General features: G+C 41.1%; 1 protein-coding gene and 1 long non-coding RNA gene across 10 annotated transcripts in view; both read right to left on the reverse strand.

The window, feature by feature from the left end:
• The window catches only part of SNCAIP (synuclein alpha interacting protein), a 155,972-nt gene extending 145,911 nt beyond the window's left edge, over positions 1-10,061 (reverse strand). For 3 of the 9 annotated variants that reach the window (XM_032269867.1, XM_032269960.1, XM_032269412.1), the window contains exon 1: positions 9,319-9,533. The gene's annotated coding sequence lies outside the window, so the exon portion shown is untranslated. Of the gene's footprint in view, positions 1-8,679; positions 9,226-9,318; positions 9,534-9,813; positions 9,899-9,978 lie in introns of those variants that run through there. The other 6 variants (XM_032269724.1, XM_032269567.1, XM_032269643.1 and 3 more) reach the window with 6 other exon arrangements.
• A 264-nt stretch (positions 10,062-10,325) lies between these two features.
• LOC116560048 lies at positions 10,326-14,665 on the reverse strand. Its single transcript, XR_004272775.1, has 2 exons — positions 14,533-14,665; positions 10,326-10,629 (listed from the first exon to the last, which is right to left on the reverse strand). It is a non-coding gene; the product is annotated as an uncharacterized LOC116560048 (long non-coding RNA).
• Between the last annotated feature and the right edge of the window lie 5,906 nt (positions 14,666-20,571).

Raw genomic sequence — 20,571 nt, forward strand, 5'->3', positions numbered from 1 at the left:
ATGTCACTGAGTCTGTCTTAGGCATCCCAGGGTCTCCTTGGAGTCCAAGCTTGTAGTGCACCGCAGGGGTCGCCAGCCACCTGTGGCCACTGAGCATTGGAATGCAGCCATTCTGAGTGAGGTAGGTAAAAAACATACACCAAATTTCAAAGATGTAATATGGGAAAAAAAAGAATATAAGGTATCTGGTTTGATTTTTTATATGGATTACATGTAGAAATGCTAATATTTTGGCTATATTGGGTAAGATTATTAAAATTGATGTCACCTGTTCCCTATTACTTTTTTAAGTGTGCCTGCTAGAAAATGTGAAATTACCTGCGTAGCTCCCATTCATGGGTCCTATTACATTTCTATCGGCCAGTGCAGGTTGGTGCAGTCACAAGGTAATGCTTCAGGGAGAAAACCTGGGGAGGTGGCCTTAGGGCAAGCGGGTGACAGTGGGAAGTGCCTATGGAATGAGAAAGAGACAACTGGGGGACCCATCAGGGGCTACAAAGAGGGTGCAGAAACTGGCAGTGTATTTGCTTTCTTCATTGTGCTCACCTGCTGGAGCCATTTGCAGCAAGAGAGACCAGAACATAAAGGCCACAACAATAACATCTTGCATAAAATAGAAGCAGCCTGTGGTTTATAGTGAGCAGTGCTCTACTGGGGACCAAATCAACTAGTTATCCCTGTCTTCACCCCATCTGAGGTTAAGTCATTTGGTCACTGCTGCTTTCTCATCTGCAAAAGAGGGACTGGGATTAACTGCTTGGCCTGTGTGTCCCCCTGACATTGTCAACTAAGTTTTCAGAAATCTGAAGCGCTCTAAACATCCTGGGGGAAGAAAAGGCTGGAGAAGTACACAGTGTTTTGTGACCAGAGTTTTGAAGCTGAAAAGAATGAAGAAACTGAAATAGAATAAATCCTTGATATTTCCTTTTTCATAAAACTTAATATGCTTTATTTAAATTATTTATTAGCCCCCTTCCTGGCAAGATATAAGCTAGCTATAAATGCCATGAGCTTAGGATCCACATCTGTCTGCTCACTGCTGTGACTGCAGCTTGGAGGACAGAGCCCAGAATACAGCAGGCCTCAATAAATATCTGTGGAAGAGGGGTGACATGGAGAATTTGCAGTCATTTTTGCTGTTGAGCGTCTGTTAAAGTTTCCAAGTGTGCAAACTGTACGCAGGAGTGAGTAAGAGGTAGGAACTTAGCTAGAGATGATCAGACCAGTAGTCCTGTCACTCTAGTGACGTTATCTGTCCTACTGTGAACAAGCTGTCACAGGTGAAGGAGAGTGAGCTGAGACCTTCCCAGCCCTCGACTGCTCCTGCACTGGACACATTCCAGGAAGCTCTTATGGCAGAAGCAGCCACTTAACTTACTTTCAACAAGAGAAGCTGAAGGCTAAGGGAAGTCAGGATCAACAGAGGATCCAAATTTCAGAGGCACAGGTCTTATGCCTCACTTGGTTGCATGAATGAGTGTGGAAGCAGCATGAAGTAGCAGTGATGCAGACCTGGGTTCTGGGTTTAATTCTGTTCTCAGTACTTGCCCAGTGGGAGACTCTAAGTTCCCTCTCTGAACGTAATTCTCCTCCATAGCTTAAAATGACTCACAATGCATGGCTTAGCTGTAATGTACCTTTCAAAAAGGGCTGGCATCTGGCAAACACTGAATAAACGGTTACATGTCAAACACAGTAAACACTCAACAATGGCTATTATCGTCCTTCTGCAGCAGCTTTTAAAACAGATTTTCTTTTTAACCTGGAGTCCATGAAGTCCCAAGAAATCCACAGATGAGATTCAATAGATCCTTGAAATCCCTAAAATTAAATACAAAGTGGGGTATGTGTGCACATCTTTTCTCTACAAGGACAGAATCCGTAGCTTTCATCTGATGCTCTTAAAGCTCTCAGACTGAAAACAGGTTAAGAACTACTGAGCATTATTTATCTGTGGAATAGCTCTGTGAATGACTCTCAAAACCAAGCTTTTCTGTGCCTCCTCAAGAGGCCTGCATTTTATATGCAGCAGAACAACTTCCATAAGAGGCTTTTATTTTCTGGTAGTATTAGTATCTCAAGAAGATAATTGGAATTTATAAGTCAGAAATTGGTCTTAATTTCAACTATAGTACTGGAGTCCTTACTTCTTTAAATATATCTTTTTCCATAGTTTTTTTTTTTTTTTTTGACAGGATTGATGACCAAAGAAGGCAGTGATAATATTTTATTTTCAAGATGATGTTTACTTCATCTTAGAAGAAGAACAACAAAGTCATAACAGATGAATGGGAAGAGCCCAATCAAAGCTTTGTTTCACTCCTCAACAACCCAGGTGAGTGTCTGGCACCCGGCAGCTGCCAGGAAGAAGGAGCTTAGTGGCAGACAAGCTGCTTCAAACCTCTAAATCTTCGTTTCCTCATCTGTTAAAAAAAAAAAAAAAAGGATGATAGCAGTAATGCCTCCTTCCTAGGGCTGCTGTGAGAACTAAATAAGAAAGGCATCTGGTACATACTCAAAACAAACTGCCTCATAAATACTAACTATTAAATATTGTCTCTGATGATAGGGGACAATGATTCCTCATCTGGTCTCTGACCCATAGATTTTAGACTAGAGATTTACTCTGGGCCACTGATATTTTCCAGCCTCCTCAAGTTTGTTATTAGTGACAAAGTAACAAATAAGCAAATAAATCATTGGGAAAACTGTTGAAAAAGTGAGCAGCAGCTTCAAAGAGAACCTGTCTTCATGTCCAGTATGCTGAGACACATGTGAAAATCAAGTTAAAGGAAATAGAATATAACTAAAGATTATAACTAAAAAAAATGAAAGATGAATGATTCAGCATACATTTTTTTCCATTTATTTAAAAATGATTGAGATACATGGTGGTTAAGGCACTGTACTGAGCACAGGCTGTGCAAAGACAAGGAAGCACAGTCCAGCTCTCAAGACATTTAGTCTACAGAGGGAGCCACACATGCATATCCAAGGTTGTACAGGATAAAGCGTGATGTGGGGAAAGGCTGGGAGGGGATGTTCAGCAAAGGCTTCTTGAAAAAGCAACACTTGAGATGAGTTTGGAAGGATAAGTAAATGGTTAATACTTCATAGTTTGAGAAAGAAGAAACAATATTCCACAGAGACAGCAGCCCATGTAAAAGCACATGCAATGAGGCATTTAAGGATTTTGAAGTTATATGTGTCAGCCCAGCATGGGGAAAATATGGGCAGCTAGAAGAAGGCTTTGCTGAACATACCAGCATCTACCCATCCTTTGCACCCACAGGAGGAGACAAGACTCACCTCACAGAGAATCTTGGAATTCACGGTAGGAGCTTGGACTTTTCTCCAGGGCTATGACAAGGTTTGGAATGGTTCTTAGCATGGGGTTATATAATTCAATTTTATCTATTCTTTAGAAACAGCAAGCAGGCAATGGTGAGGACGGATTGGAGGCTGGGAGACTGAAGGCAGCATTTGTGGAGGTGATTTGGGAAGAGTGAAACATGAAAGGAAGTGGTGCAGGAGGTCTTGGTGACTGATTAGGTGGAGGAAGAAAGGGAGAAGGTCAGATCAAGATGATTACCAGGTCTGTGACTTAGGGCTATAGTGAGAGGATGCTACGCCTATCAGGAAAAAAGGTATAATAGTATTTAGTAGGTATCTGCTGTTTCTGCATACACGGTATCTCTTATCTCTTCTCAATATTTTTTTTCCCAGCTACTCAGGAGGCTGAGGCAGGAGAATTGCCTGAACCTGGGAGGCAGTGGTTGCAGTGAGCCAAGATTGTGCCACTGCACTCCAGCATGGGCGACAGATTAAGACTTCATCTCAAAAACAAACAAACAAACAAACAACAACAACAACAAAACCACCCCTTCCCTGCTCTCAGGTTATATGGTTTAGAAGAGTTTTGCTGACCAGTCTCCCATGTACCTCTTTCACTCCCATACACTCCTCCCTACCTGCCTTCACACATGCCACTCTTATCTTCCAAAAGCCCCCAGGACTGGGCTCATAATCAAAGCCAAGTCAAGTGGCATGGTCCAAATCTTTGGCCATAGAGTCTGGTTCAAGAATATGCATGTGATCAAAGTGGTCTAATTAAACTTAATCCTGAATTCTCTTTTTCTCAGGGGTTAAGCCTAAAGCTGCAGATGAAAATTTTGCCACCATGAGGGAAAGAGGAAATCAGAATTGGATCCTTTCTGAACTTTTCCTTTACAGGAGCCAGTATATGTCCTTTTCTACTTGAACAAGCATAAGCAAATTTCTGTGATTTGCAATCAAATATCCTGAAAAACACAAGGATTAAAGACAGCTGTGTTTCAATAAAGGAAAGAAAATATTTTTATGAGTAGTGGATTTAAAAAACCTATATTACTGTGACAAGAGTACCTTAAAACATTAAGTCTACAAAAGGCACTTAGGGACTTTATGGCAAACTCTACACTTAATAATGAAAAGCCAGACAAGACCATTTTAAAAAAATGTTACTGCACCAGATAATGGCACATCCACTCATTCAATTAACATTTATTGAGTATCTTCAGGGTTTTTAGATGTGTGCAATAAAAATGATAAAAGCGTATTCTTCGGTTTGAGATGGTTCATCCAAGTTCATTCCATAAAGAGCAGCTGTGTATGCTGTTCAGACTAATTGTGTGAAGTTGGAGAGGCCAGGTGTTTCTGTCTGGCCCAACAGCTGCAATTGGTGGTAAGGGCACCACCTGAATTTCAGTCTGGCCATAAAATGAGGCTGATGAAACAGCACCTTGCATGAGCTTTTAGGTGAAAGACAGAATAGAACATGTTTAGAATTCTTCTCCCTTCTAATAAAACATCCATTAACGTTTATGAAGGAGTCTGGATGAGGCATTGTGCCAGACCCTCTTTTCTTTCTTTACTTTCCACAAGAAAACTCCACCAATAGCATGGGTTCAACTGTTATTCATGCACCTATACGCTATGAAAATATGCCAAAATTGTCACCTCCTGCCTTGTTACCTCTTGATTCCCTATGGCTAGGCCTAAATAAATCTTTAAGTGTTTATCTGTGGTGAGCATTTGATGGACCCTGTGTCCATCTCCACTTTTGATAGCAGTGCTCCAGTGTCCTTCGAGGGCGAACCTGCCCACTCTGCATTGTGTTCTGCCCTGGTGTGGCTGCCAGTTAGTGCTACTGGCTCAGGAGTGTGCATATCACTCAAACTAAGTCAAAGGTATTCTCTTGCCTAGTACGCTCACGTTAAGGGCAGAGCATTCTAAGAGCCGACCTCCAGCTGTGTCTTGGAGAAAGAACATCAATTCTACTCTCTAGGTAAGTTCTGTTTCCATCCTGACAGTAGTGGTTCTGACTTCCCTTTGACATCTCAGGGAATCCCTGATGTTGTATTTTGTTTCCTGTTGCTATACACCTAAAGAAACTTAACTATATACAATGGTGCACCGTGGTTTAAACACTAAACAATAGCTAACATTCATAGCCTACTCTGCAGCTTATAAAGTACTTTCACCTTCAATTTATCTCTTTTAATCAACCTGTCTGGAATTGAATTTTTCTCCTGCCCCCAAATAAATCACTTATTGATTTTCTATTTCTCACAAAAGCACAATCATTCTGTCACTTAAGCTTTTTAAAAGCTCAGAATGACTTTGACTTTTTGCTTTTACTCACCCCCTATAATCAGTCACCTCATCCTAAATATGGGATCTCCCAGATTGATCCCTTTCCATTTTTCCTACCTCCATTTTTGTCAAAGCCATCAACTTTCAACAATGCTCAGCTTACTCTGCCACCAGCCTTCTGTCTCCAAACCATAACACCACTGCCGGAAGGATAGGGGCAAAATTTTATTATCATTGTGTCACAGTTCCTTACCTGTGGTTTACAGAACAAAAATTTACTGGACAACTCCTTAACCTAAATCCTGGGCTATTGCTAAGCAGGCTCCAATACTCTCTCCTAACATATTATTTCCAGCAGAAAACATCTGCTAGACACAAGTATCCTCAAACATGTAGTATATCATAAAAAACGGACTCAAATTTTTTGCACATCCCTCTCATCATAACTGGACTCTTTCTATACCCCTTGAATCTGGAGTAACCTCCTGATTTGATATGGTGAATGGGAGAGTGGCGAATGGGAGAATAGCTAATGTGATTCAAGCTGAGGCTTTAAGCTTGCTTTTGCATTGCAGGTTGTTCTTTTGCAGCTCTTATAACACTGTTTGATTTGCTACATAAAGAAGCTCAGGTGAGTACGCTGGAGAATGGGCGGTACATATCCCAGCCACCGATTATGTTACCCTAGCCAACAGTCTGATAACTGCCAGACATATGAGTAAAGCCATTCAAAATTATACCACCAGCAGAATGAAAATGTCTGAGCGCACCCAACTAAGAATAGCAGAAAACCACCTCACTGAGCCCAGCTAAAATTGCTGACCACCAGAATCATGAGCTAAGTAGCAATTTTAAGTAACTGCATTTTGTGGGGATTTGTTATCCAATCATGAATAACTGATATAACATCTAAGCTGATTTTGTCACTCTTTCCTCAGAATTCCTTTTCAATTACTATTTAGTGTCTTGGGCACTCAATTATGAAATGTGTTCTTCCCTGTTTTATATCATGTAATTTTTCATGGGTCCTATTTCCCATGAACATGTTCCTTGTGAAAACACTATATATTTTATGTTGCTATATGACACATAGGCACAAAGTAAATGCACAATAACTATTTAGGAATCAATTAGTACTTTCCCAGGGCCCAGCTATCAGTCATACCAATTAAAAATATTTTAATCATTAATCATATTTTGATCATTAATTTTTAAAATGTAAAAAAGAGCTGATAAGATTCAAACCATAAAATACAAAATCTAGTTACCTAACATATAAAGTGCAAAATCATGCATAGTATATATATTAGAAACCAACTTACTGATTCATTTTGCATAAATGACTTCCTGCAAGTGAATCTGCATAGAAATCAAAGGGGCACAAGGAAATAAGTATGTAAGGGTAAATGTTTCACAGAAGCAACTATTTTATTTTCACCAGAATATCATTTTTCTCCCAAGACACATATTTCTCCTATGTGGTTTGCAACTGTAACCTGACAAACTGCCAAAGACAAAGCTTCTATTCTAAGAGTGTTACTGATTCTCTCGTTGCTATTCAATTAGATTTTGCATTTAAAAGAGAAATTCCCTTGTGTTTCTTATAATGATGCACCTGCTCCTTGGGAGATTTCCTCTTTTGACAAGAAATGACTTAAATCTGGCAAGAAAAACAGCTCCAGGCTTTTTGTGATAATATCAAAGATCATTTGTTTGTATTAGATGTTTGTGTGGGTTTCCCCTAAGAGCAGTAAAGAACAGCTACAATTTCTTCCAAAACAATAGCACACACAAAGTTTCTTGGCTTGCACTTCTACTGTACACCTGCACCAGAACAACTGTCTGGTATTAGCAAAGTTGTGACAGAGTAGACAGAGAAATGCATTTGCTTTAGTCACTTCCTTTTGAATGTCAACAAATGGTAACCGTCAAATTAATGAATGCAGCATCATTTCAAATTTACAATCTGTAACCTTTCTTGATGAAATGCTTGGTACGGAGAAAATGAAATTTATATTCAAAATTATGCCACTTCTTTTCAAAATCCCATGCTATATTTTAACTGACATGACCAAACACGATCCTTAAGAGAAGCACCATCTTTTACTTTCTGATTCCAGACCTGTTAATGCATACATATTTAGTTACGGGTAATCCTCAGTTAATACTCCCTTTCCAGAGAGACTTCCGCGATCAGTACCAAAACACTGCACCTTTCAAATAGTCTTAAGAACTCCTTAAAGGTGCCTCCTTGTACTCTAACCATGCTGAATGTAATTTAACATTGAGATGCATCAGAATCAGCCAATATACTTTCTCTCCCAGATGTGTGCACATTAGCATACTGCTTTCCTACACCTTGTTCTTTGCCTTTTAAATTTTCAATATGTACAAACGAAATACAGATTTCAACCCATTCCCAACTGGGATATCTGCTCCATAAAAGAAAAATAGGGTTTTCCCTTCCTGCAGATTCAGCAACGAAAGTAGTGCTTGAAAATTACGTGTTTAGAGTGACACCTTGGAGAACTGACATACTCTGCACACATGTAATCCTCATAAACCTCCCCAGACAGCCCTTATTTCATTTTGCAAACTGCACCCTGGCCAGGCTCCACCGCACGTGGTGTGTGGCGAGACCGTCCTGCAGCAGTTCTCCCGTCCACCGGGCTCTTTGATGGGCACTTGTCAGTAACAGCCAAGAGGAATGGGACCCTGCCTCCAGCAAGTGAAAAGCAGCACCGACAGTAATGCTTCCTTAATTAACTTTCCCAAGGAAAGCAACGTTCCCACAGGAAAAAAACAACACGGTTCCCGCTTCCTAGCGGTCCATTGAAAATGAGCAACAATGCTGTTGCCTTTTTGTTTCCTAAGACTTTCTTCGCTGCAAGCAGTAGCGTGTTCCTCAAAGAATGCTAGTATTTCCTGTGGAAACTGTATGGCTGCCAGTAATGGCTCATAATTTTCCCTCTTTTCTTTTCGTAAAAATGAAATAAACAAAACGTGGCCTTTGACAACAGCCAAAATTGGGTTCACCCCACTTACCACCTGCAGATGAAAGTCATCGCCAAGAAAGAAGGCCAAGAGAGTAACATTCCCTGCTGAAATTGAAGCGGACCAGCCTGGGACGCAGGACAGCACGGGAGGGAGGCTGGTGGAGCCCGGGCTGCACAAGGCAGCAGGGGTGCCGGTGCTGATGGGCGCGGGGCTCCCCTTGGGCGGCGGCAACACCACACGTCCCTCTCCTGCAGCTATTATTACCGTTGTTAGTACCGTCGCTATTGCTATCACTTCGCCCCTCCTTACCTCAGCTCTTCCGAGCCGCGGCACTGCCCATCCCTCCCTGCGATGCGATCCCGGGTGGCAGCAAGAATAAGAACTACACGAAGCGGGCAAATGAAAAGAACAATCCTTTGGAAACCAAGGCGGGGGTTGTTTCCCCCTCCCCCTAGGAAAGCAGCCGCTGCCGCCACCACTGTTACTATAGAGACCTCCCCCCAAACCGTTTCTGCAGAGGCGCCTCTGCTGCCCGGAGCAGCAGAGACTCGCGGCACAAAGGGGGCCCAGGGCTTGGGGAGCTGGGGCGACACCCGCCGGGGTCGCCTGGTGCAAACTTGGAAAGGCTGAGCCGCCCGCCCCCCGTCCCCCGCCTCCCCGCGGCGTCCGCTCGGGACCTGGACTCACCCGGGACGCCCGGCGCGCCGGCGGCTCCGGAGCGCGAAGGGACTGACGGACCGACAGACGGACCGCGGCGGCGGGAGCAGAACAGCCTCGCAGAGAACTGGCGGGCGCGGAGGCGCTGCCGCGGCCCCGCTACGTCACAATGCGGCCCGGCCGCGGGCGCAGCTCCCCGGGCCCCCCAACGGGCGCGCGCGGGCGGGGACAGCCTGGGCGGCCGCGGCCCGGAGCCGGCGCGGGGTAACGCGAAACGCAGCGCGGGCGCCCGGCCGGGGACGGGGGCGCGGCCAGCACTGCCGCTGCCGAGGCTGGCGGGGCCGCCGCGCCCTCAAGCTGCGCTGCGCTGCGCCCCTGCGGCCGCCCCCCGGCCAGCGAGCCCAGCTCGGCCTGACTGACAGCGACCCTCCCCGCGGCGCCCCGGCCCGGCCTGGCCCACGCCCCTCCCTCGCCGCTTCCTCACCAGGGATTCCCCGGCCCGCCCGCCAGCTCCTGTCCACGAACCTGCTCTTTCTTCACCTTTGGCTCTTTCACCTCGACTGCCGTTGCTTTTCCCCAACTGGGGCTCTCCTCTCCTCCCCGCCTACTTTTTGTCCCCGCTTCCCACTTTTCTCCTCCTGTCGCCCTCCCTTGCTTCGCGGTCTCTCCCCCTGGAAATCGCCCCCTCACCGTGTCCAAGCGTCAACCGCTGCCACCTCATTGGTCCCCAGACTATTGCAGGGTTCCAGCTTAAACCGGGGGAAGAGACTCGGGGAGGCGGGGAGCGGAAGGTGGGCATGGCCCTGGGAAACTCGTGTCTGAGAAGCCTTTTGGCAGAGCGTGTTGCGTTGGCACGGAGTCTCCAACGCCCAGCCCTCCCCCCGAAGCTCGCCCACCCTTGAGGACGTGGCCAAGGAGAGAATGGCAAGGGTGGCTTTGCCTGCCTGGAATGTTCTGTGCTCAAGTGTGGGTGGATGGAGATGTTGGGCTGAAATAAAGACTTTTTAATCCAACGACGTGTCAATGTACTAATGGCACTACAGTAACGTTAACTTTTATTGTCTCTTAATTGTGGAGGGATTGGGGGTGGGAGGCTGCTGGATGAGGCGTCAGCAACGCCTGCAGTGGTGACTGCTTCTTTCCTTATTTCCGAAATGAAATCAGGCGGAGTGGAAGCATTTATGGTAACCTTGGCTCACAACTGTCTCGCTGTTGCCCTCTGGAAAGCTTTAAATGGTCTTTGAGAAATCTCTTTCCCAGGCGAGATGACTCGGAGAAGTTCACTCAGCAAAGCCACTGAGGACCACACTCTTGTTCCAGGGTATGGCTGCTTACCTGACGCTGCCCCAGAGAAAAGGTCGAGGAAGTTAGTCTTGGTCAGTTTAGAGGCACCCTCGTTCCCTTGTCAGTTCTAGAGGACAAGAACGGCGCCAAGATCCTAGGACACCTGGCACTATCTGGGTACTGGCAAGGGGGTTGTGTGATCTTGTTACAATAAAAAAAAAAAAAGGAATGATCTGGTTGTTTAAAGCTGGGGTTTCCTGGGTAACTAGCCTAGGACTGCCCAGAGTCTTTGTGGAGTCCACAGGCTGCTCTGTACTAGGAGGACACAGCCGGAGTCATGCTTGCCCTGGACCTGTTCGGACCAGGACCCTCATTGAAATGAGGAATACCTTGAATGCCAGCAGAGGACATTTCACATGTGTCTAATTCCATTTCCTACTGCAAACCTAAATTTCTTTCTCGGCTTTTGACATAAACAGCCAAGAGCATGTCCTGTGGTGTTGTAATTTGTTTATTGTAATTTATCGTGTGTAAGACTTAAATACATACATGGAAAGTGGCTTCACAATTTTAAAAATACACATTATCCCCCAGTAGAAAATATAAAATTGAATGACATCATGTGGCACTAAAAATACTTGAAAATATTGGGTTTAATTTGTTCACATCTGGTTAAAATAAAACTGCCTGTTTTTTTCCTAGTGTAAACTTTGAGAAAAGCACATCTTGCTTTCATCCAGTAGATATAGATGGGATTGGTGTCACTCTTGACATGATCTACAGAGAACATACTTCATTTCCATTCTCTTAAATATTTTGATACCCTGTTTTTTGAAAATCAGATTTTAATCATTTATTGAAGAATCGTACATAGCCGTCTCCTTGCAACTGTCCTAAATATTCATTAGCTCTGACAACAAGCCAGGTGTTAATTCGTATAAATAATTCGACTAGAAGGGGCCTGATAGTGCTGTAGGCACAGAAAGTGGGTTGTCCTGGGAAATAAAGTTTCCCATTTTTGCATTGCCAAGGGAATAGCATGCCACAGTGTAAAAGAGCAATCTTTTGAGTTGTTGTTTCAGATATTTTCCTCTATTTTTTCTAGTTCTTTTGTTATGTTTCTCCTGTTTCTAACATGTTTTTGATTACATATTTAGCATTGTTTCCATGTGATTGTTTTTACTGTGTGATTTAAATCTTGCTTATATACACTTTCCCACATAGGCTGTGTGTTTGCTTTCCTTTGGACTGTTTATTGGTTTGATTCTCCTGTGCATACCCTTGCCAAATCCACTACAAATTGACATATCAAAGTGTGGAAGTGGTCCTCCTGTTGCTTCTTACTGACAACCAGTTCCTGCATTCGGTTTTCTAATCAAGCAGCTGCCTCTATGGGCCAGTGATTCCCAAGTCGTGGCTTAGCAGCACAACCACTGGGCCATTTACCCATTTTTAGGATACCGCACCCATGCCTGCCACAGCGTAGGGTATACTTTTCTTAAAGCACTTAGGATACTTCTGCTTCTTTGTCTGTTTCTTATCCCCTTCTATTCAATTGTCAGTTCCCATCATGATGACAAGGAGTACATATTACTCATATTTGGATCCTTACTTAACACTGAACACATTTTTATACTCAAGAGTTAGCTACTGAAAGTAATTAGTACAAAAATGCATTTCACTGTATATCATCTGCCAAAGAGCTGCCAGTAATTTGTTCATTTAATTGTTACAATTAAACATCTGCCTCCCCTATCCTTTTACCCAATTTCTATAAATATATCTTTATTGTGCTACAAAAATTGGATAAAACTGCCATAACACTATTGAGATCAAATAGAGAAAAAGTTCCTTATTTTTTCTATTTTTAGTTTAGATTTGACTTAACCATCCAAATCTGTGGTAACAGCTCAGATTTTTAAATTCTCATTGATGAGTCTGGGTCATTCAGATTCTAGCTGGGAACTATAATTGGCCAAGTCAGGCTGTCCTTTTATTCTGGAGCCGAGTTTGTTTTATTTGCTTGGCTCTCACTGTATAATATAATTATAAGTTATTTATATCAAGAATCAGAATAAATATTTATGCAAATTTGGTGTTATCAGTCAGGATAGGTTACGTTGTGCTGTGGTAACAAAGGATCCTGCAACAACAACCCCAAACATCCATAGATTAATAAAAATATATTCCTTGCTCTCACTATAGGACAGTTGCACATGGGCTGCATCTTTGCTTCATGTCTTTCTCACTTTAAGACTCCAGCCCAAGCCAGGTATAGGTGGCCTGCAGTCTCAACACTTTGGGAGACCATGGCAGGAGGATACTTTGAGGCCAGGAGTTTGGGGTTACAGTGAACTATGATTGCATTACTGTACTCCAGCTTATGAGACAGCGTGAGATCTCATCCACTCACCCCCTGCCCCAAGAAAAAGATTGCAGCCCAGTGGGGGACCCACTAACAACAATATTGCTGGCAATTTTAGTCAGGAAAATACGTCTCTAGAGTATTTTTCTTAGGAATTAAATGCTTTGGCTCCAAAGTTACACAAATCACTTCTGCTCACAACTCATCAGCCAGAACTAATTGTGTGACTCCACCAAATCACAAGAGGACAAAGGAGAACAATTCTTACAATATTAGAATAATCCTAGAATATTTGGTAATAATTAGCATATTTGGTAGATAATCCTTAGAATATTTGGTAAATAATATGAGGAAGTACGAACATTTACACTTCACTGTAGATATTATAATACATGAGAAAATTTTCTGGGTATTTTATATAAAAGCCAGAGAGCTTAAGTATAAAAATGGATGCTGAAGAGAGGTATGAATTTTACAGCAGTTTTAACTTCTGAAATAACTGCAGAGAAAAAGGAGTAAAGAACTAAACTGTGGACTTTGATGAAGAATGATTAGGAACCCAGTTTTTGAACATTTTTGAGTTTTACAAAGAAAGAAATCATTATAGAAAAACCTGGAGTTACCTAATTTTCTAGCAGGTTTTAGGACATGCTCACATTTTCTCCCCACCTCCTCTTCCCTGAATGTACCTCCCTTCTCTTCTTCTTTAGTCCAGGGTTCATCTTTGTTGCCATGTGTGTATTTGTGTGCTCAAGCTGGGTGTGACTAACAATTTGACATTCCTCACCTGATCTGTCTTTTGTGATTGCTTTTCACTTTTGAAAAGTCATTTTTTTCCTTCAGTATTTCTTTTTTTCTCTCTTCTTGGGTCAAGTGTTAGTATTTTGCATCTTCTTAGCAACTCTGATAGTTGTAATGGCAGAGGGAGATGAAATACAAATCTGGAAGTTTAGCTCCTTATAATATAGCAGCATTAATAAAAGATTTGTTGTAGAAGAAATCTGAGGTATTGTTAATCTGATTCCTTGAGATTATCCTGAGATTCCTATTAATCCTATTACTCTGTTTTACCCTTTCCTACACATCATTCATCAGCAGCTTTGTTGTTAGTATTTCAAATAGAAACTATTAGACGTGCAAAAACACAATCAGATAAATGAGTGTCTTGCCATGTGTTATGAGGCATTTTGGGGCAAAAATATAGAAAGACTATCCATAAGGGACTAAAGCGTTTTCTGAGAATCGTGTGATTTGCCCCTGTGTTTATCTTCCGTAATGAGTTACCATCAGCAGGCACAATCAATCTGTATAGCTGCTGGAATATAGACAGAAACTATGAATTCCAAAGTCCATTCAGGCAGGCAATGTATAGGCTTCATGACTGGATTTAACTACTCTTACTTTAACCCAACAGCTGGAATTTGGCAGGTTAGCACTGAGGCTGACTTGGGCTCACTCTTCACCTAGGCCCTGAGAGACTCTGCCTGTCCTCACTCAGCTTCATCTGAAAGCCTTCAATTTTGATTTAAAAGTGGTATTTCTACAGCTACTTGAGCCCGAGTGGACTGGTTGCTTTTCTCAGGGATTCTACCCACATTGTCTTCAACAGGTCGCTTTTTCCTGGGTATTTTTCCTGGAAAGCCTTTGCCCTCCCAAGGTGGCTTGTAGTTTTCAGGTGTATTTGAATGACTCCTCTTGGGTCACATCACATCTCCCTATCTGTCCACTGTTGCCTCCAGTCTGAATCAGGTTTCTAGTGACTGTGGTAAAATCTACCTGAGCCTGGTGCTTCCAGAAAACAGTGATGATTGAGAAATCCCTCAGCCTTTTTGTGTTCCAGGAAATAGCTCACCCCAAAGAGCCACCCTTGCCCATGAGACCTAAATAAAACTTTCAGCTCACTCTTTCTCACAACCCTCATAAGATTCAGAGATGACTCTCTTGTTTACCTAGGACAGGCCAAACACAGACTTTCCCCTTTTTGCCTGGATGTGCTGATAAGACCAGACACAGGCGCTTCGACTTCCCATTCTCTATCTTATGAATGATTAGCTGAGATTAAAACTGTTTGTCCCTCTGAAACTTGCTAGACACAGAGATAAACGTTTCCTCTTCAGCTAACTGACCTAGACTTTACAAAACGACCCAAAAAATAAACCATCTCCCACCTGTAACTTGTCTATTCTTCCCTATAAAAATCTAAGGGAAAATTAACCTGCAGAAACATTCTGATATTCAGATTTAGGGTGTTCTATTACAAGAGCATGAATAAAATTAATGTTCTCTGGTTCTTTTCTTTGACACCATCCTTTCCCCCTTTGTATTCTACTATTTCTTTTTTCATCTTCGTTAATAACTACTTTAGTCACTGATGTAAATTAATATCACGGATCTGTTATTCAACCGAAAAGTGGTTATTTTAATAACTGAGGAGTGTTTAAAACCCTTAAAACTGTACAGACTTATTGAATTTTTTTTTAGGTTTGTTTTCTCTACTGGTGAAATAAATAGCACTCCAACATCAGAATATTCATCTTGATGATAAATGAATATGCCATACCCTTGCTGAATGGGCACCACATTCATTTTCATAACATGACATATGTGTAGAGCAATATCTTAGTTATTCAATATGCAGGCAGGTCCTCTAGTGGATGCTACAGCATAGAATTAATAAACAAAGGCTTCCAAATAGTAATTTGCCTACTGGGTTTACTACTTTTCAACTTGGGCAATAGAAAAGAGAAATATTTTCTAAGATGCAGGCCTAGAATAGGTGCTTTCAACAACTGGTATATCTCACAGATCAAAGACCATGTAAGAGGACGGGGAGAAGGGGATGAGAGAGATCCCTAGGGAGGGGCACCCATAGTTTCCTTGCCAGAATGATTCCCTGATTATAGGCCCACATGCATAAAACCAGACATCATATGGGGCAGTCTGGCCCTGACTGGGGATTTCCATTTTCAGCGGGAAAAAAATGAGAAAGTTCATTTAAAACAGAAAAACTGGGAAGTCTTATAAAATTCATATTCTGTAAATATGGAGTATTCTTAGGCAAGGGCACATTTAAACACTATAGATTTCACACGTGTGCATAAACACAGATTAAATCTCTAACTGAAGGTTTTGGTATTTGAAATAAATTTGATTAGGTTGTTTAAAAAGGAATGCAGCTCAGCTGAGTGTGGTTAAATGATCTGAAGAGAAATGCAGGTCAACTTCCGAACACTATGCCACATGCATGTGGACCTGCCATGGTTGCAGACTGTGAAACCAACGAAAATGCATTCCACTGATTATTTATCAATTGTAACAGCATTATATTTTTAATTGCTTCTGAGCCTAGAGGTAACTATTAAGTCTCCTTTCTTCATTTGATAATAATTTTACTGTAGCATATAATCTGTGCTTTGATATTACCTTGATTTAATCCACTGATATAGTTAGATTCAGAATTTCTGTTTCTTTATAATACAAGTAATTTATCTCTTTACTCACCTATTCTATGTGAGAGTAAGGACATGCATTTGGAAATAATTAGATCAGTTTATGGATGATGCACATGGCTATGAAATGGAAAAGGGGGATTTAGATCCAATGGGGATTAGAGCTATAACTGACTTTAGTCTCTGGCTTTATCTTTAAGCAGCTTTTAGTGAGTTAATAGAACAGAAACTTGTTCCCTTTGGATAAGCCCCACAAAGACATTAGAATCATTACCTCTAAGTAGCAGCAGAAAGCTGTCAGTGAATGGAATACTTAAGTAATTATAATCACCACTGTTCTAAACCAGAATAAATCCCAATTCCAAACAACTTTTGGGAAGAAAGACTAGTTCTGAAAATGAAGTAAGGTTTTCAGTCTTCTTAAATATGACTATCTTGTGAATTTTACTTTCTTCCTCAAATCTGTAGCTTCCAATACCCAATTCCCTGGACTTGGGACATATGGTCATCTTCAGAAAAAAAACAAGAAAAATGTTAACTACATATTGTATTAGACAAAAAAAAAATAGCTGATGGCTGATTTTTTAAAAGTTCCTTGTAAATCATGGGGAGGTTTTTAAAGGCGGTTTGTAGGAACAGAAAAGGAAGTAATTATTGATGGAATAAATGCTTTTAAATTCAAAGTCCAATCTACCCCTACAGTATAGAGGATTTAAGCATATTAACCCAAAGGTCACATCCCAGCTTTACTTCTTATTTTGGGTTCAAACCCTAGATTTACTTTTTATTTTATCTCCAAAGTTATTTATTTATTTGTTCATTCATTTATCGAGAAAGAGTCTCACTCTGTTGTCCTGGCTGGAGTGCAGAGGCATGATCTCAGCTCACTGCAACCTCTGCCTCCTGGGTTCAAGTGATTCTTGTCTTTCAGTCTCCTAAGCAGTTGGGATTACAGGTGTACACCACCATGCCCAGCTAATTTTTATATTTTTAGTAGAGGCAAGGTTTCGCTATGTTGGTCAGGCTGGTCTTGAACACCTGGCCTCAAGTGATCTGCCTACCTCAGCCTCCCAAAGTGCTGGGATTACAGAGATGAGGCACCATAACCGGCCCTACTTTATCTTTAACATTATTTAAGGTGACCAGGCCTTAGTTCCCTCAGCTACGGAATGGGATGCTAATAGTCTCTATTTCAAAAGACTATGAGACTTAAATAAGCTAATATTTTTAAAAAATCACAATTAAATCTATTAAAATAATTACTGTTAAGTAAGTAAACTCTGTAATGTCTATGGAGTATGGGTGAATCCATTGGAAATATGGACCCTGAAGCTGAGTGCTGGCTAGCTGGCTATAAATATCTTTATTTCTCCACTTGTATCATGGCATTAAATAGAACTTGAATTATTTGCCACTTAAGCCATAATAATAGAACATCTTATATTCTTATGTGGTAAGTGTATAGTTTTCCACAACCTTACATTTATTACAGTCACAGTATGTGAAATGTTATTTGGAAAATCTTTTAGTTCATGTTTATTGCCATTGGTTCTCTGGCAATTTAAGGTATTTTAATATTTAGATCTTTTCGTTTGATACTAAACTTTGGTTTGTAAACAGCATTAACATTCTACCCAGACCTCCAAAGATGATTTGACTCATAACTCAAGAATAGACATTGAAGAAGAATTTTCAAAAATAAACATCTGTAATGAGAGGGGCATCATTAGTATTTTAAAGTCTGGACCGATTTTAATATGATTTTGAAATGTTTGTCATTAATTTGTTATCAGTGGAAAAACACAGTTCTTGAAAAAATACAAAGTACTTTGTCATGCATTTATTCAGCAAATATTCTTGGGCACCTGCTATGTACTGGACACTGTGATAATTGTTTAGGATCTGTTGAGGTGAACAGAGCAGACACAACAGACTGCCCTTATGAACAGTCAATAAACGTGTATATTTCAGTGTTGCCAAGTGGATTAAGACAAAAACCAGATAGCTGAGGCAGAAAATAAAGAGAGGCTCTAATACACTGTTGGGCAGTTAGGGAAGACTTCTGAGTTTTGAGGAACCAGAAGAAGTTAATGATGTGAATAGTGAATAGAGGAATGTTCCAGGTAGGGGAAGTAGCTTGTACTGCTGAGTGTCCATCCAACAACCACCTAGAAGCCAAAAATGTGTGCAAAGTGATTCCCAAATAATTAAATGATTAAGGAGGCTTTAAAGAGGCTCATGTGCAATGTACGCCTTGGACTGGCACACACGCATACACAAACAAAAACAATCATCACTACCACTACCATTAACCATAGATGCAGAAGACACAAGTGGAAATGTTGACATATTAAAGTGCTTATAAAGCCTTGGTGTGATCAGTGTCACCACATACCGCTCATCCCCAGAAAGCAGGTCTAAAGAGAAAGTAGAAATTACTAGGGCATCCTCTCTGGTGAAAGGATCAATCACTACTATTAGAAATGTGTAGCCAAGGTAAGAAGGAGATTAATTGTTCCAAAGCCTTGGAGAATTGAGACTAGAACATAAAATAAATGTAAGAGCAATTCAGGTGTAGCAGAAATCATGAAGGTGATAAAAAGTCTATGAGAATCACATATAACCAGGTAGATACTTTTTAAAAAGTCATTATCTAATACAGAATTTAATTTAAGAATTATGAGCTGTAAATTTTTTTTTTTTTTTTTTTTTTGAGACGGAGTTTCACTCATGTTACCCAGGCTGGAGTGCAATGGCGCGATCTCGGCTCACCGCAACCTCCGACTCCTGGGTTCAGGCAGTTCTCCTGCCTCAGCCTCCTGAGTAGCTGGGATTACAGGCACGCACCACCATGCCCAGCTAATTTTTTGTATTTTTAGTAGAGACGGGGTTTCACCATATTGACCAGGATGGTCTCGATCGCTTGACCTCGTGATCCACCCGCCTCGGCCTCCCAAAGTACTGGGATTACAGGCTTGAGCCACCGCACCCGGCCTGAGCTGTAAATTTTAAGCACTTCTCCTCATCTCTCACTTTCCATGTTTTCTATAATCTGTCATGACTTTAGAAATGGCTTTAGCAGCTAGATTGACTAGGGGAAAAGAACTTGGAATCTTAGTACAAATTTGAGGAAACAAGGATTTTTGAAAGAAAACAATTTTATGTTCACAGTATCCTAAACTACTCAGAACTATGTAGTGTTAGGTAAAAGGATCACATGTCCACAACGGATAATTTAAGTATAGCCTACAGAGTCCTTCTAGGGCTGCACTGTTTAATGCAGTAGCCACATGTAGTCATAGAACATTTGGAAGATAGCTAGTCCAAATTAAGACGTGCTATGTAGGTAATAGATATACTGAATTTCAAAGTCTTACTACAAAAAAAGAATGTCAAAGCTCTCACTAATAATTGTATAATATTTGGATATATTAAATTAAATAAAATATTCCAAAGTAAAAATTCACCAGTTATTTTTAATTTTTAAAAATTCAGCTACCAGGAACCTTAAAATTACATATTTCAATCATATAGTATTTCTATTGGACAGTTCTGTTCTTGGGAATGTGAAAAATCACCCACATCATACCTGCTCCCTAAACATCCATCCCAAACCATTCCATCAAAACAGATGGCAGTATTGTTGAAAAAGGGGAAAACAGGTGGCTAACTAGCTATAGGTTTACTTGAATGGTAACAGATGAACATGACAGTTACACAGAATGGGGAAAATTGATGTTTGGTAGAAAACGCATCAATAAATGCTAGAAGGAAATTACTGATGTGCTCTGTAGATGTTCCAAAAGAAGGAAACTGGGAATATTAAAAAAACAAAACAAAATACTATTTTATCCTTGAGCTCAGTGACTGAGGGGCTGCAAAATATATTGCCCTTCAGGTCTGTTGTGCTTCTTCAAACAGGAGAGCCTGCATGATTCTCTAATTCTATACCTAACATCTCTTTTTCTTTCTCTCTCTGAAACAACTTAATAATCAGGAAATAAGCCTTTACAGTGTGTTAAGAATCCAGTGTGCATTCTGCAAACTTCATAAAAATAGTCTCACTCCAAGTAGACTAGGCAATAGATGTTGAGGATACTTAATAATGAGCTGAAGACAGAGAAAAACTATTGTATCTTTATTCTTGGCTGAAAGAAAAATCTTTTCCCTTTAAAAGATCTACAT

This window comes from Sapajus apella, unplaced genomic scaffold (assembly GCF_009761245.1).
Source record: "Sapajus apella isolate SASKATOON/1434 unplaced genomic scaffold, GSC_monkey_1.0 scaffold1, whole genome shotgun sequence".
NCBI classification, from domain to species: domain Eukaryota; kingdom Metazoa; phylum Chordata; class Mammalia; order Primates; family Cebidae; genus Sapajus; species Sapajus apella.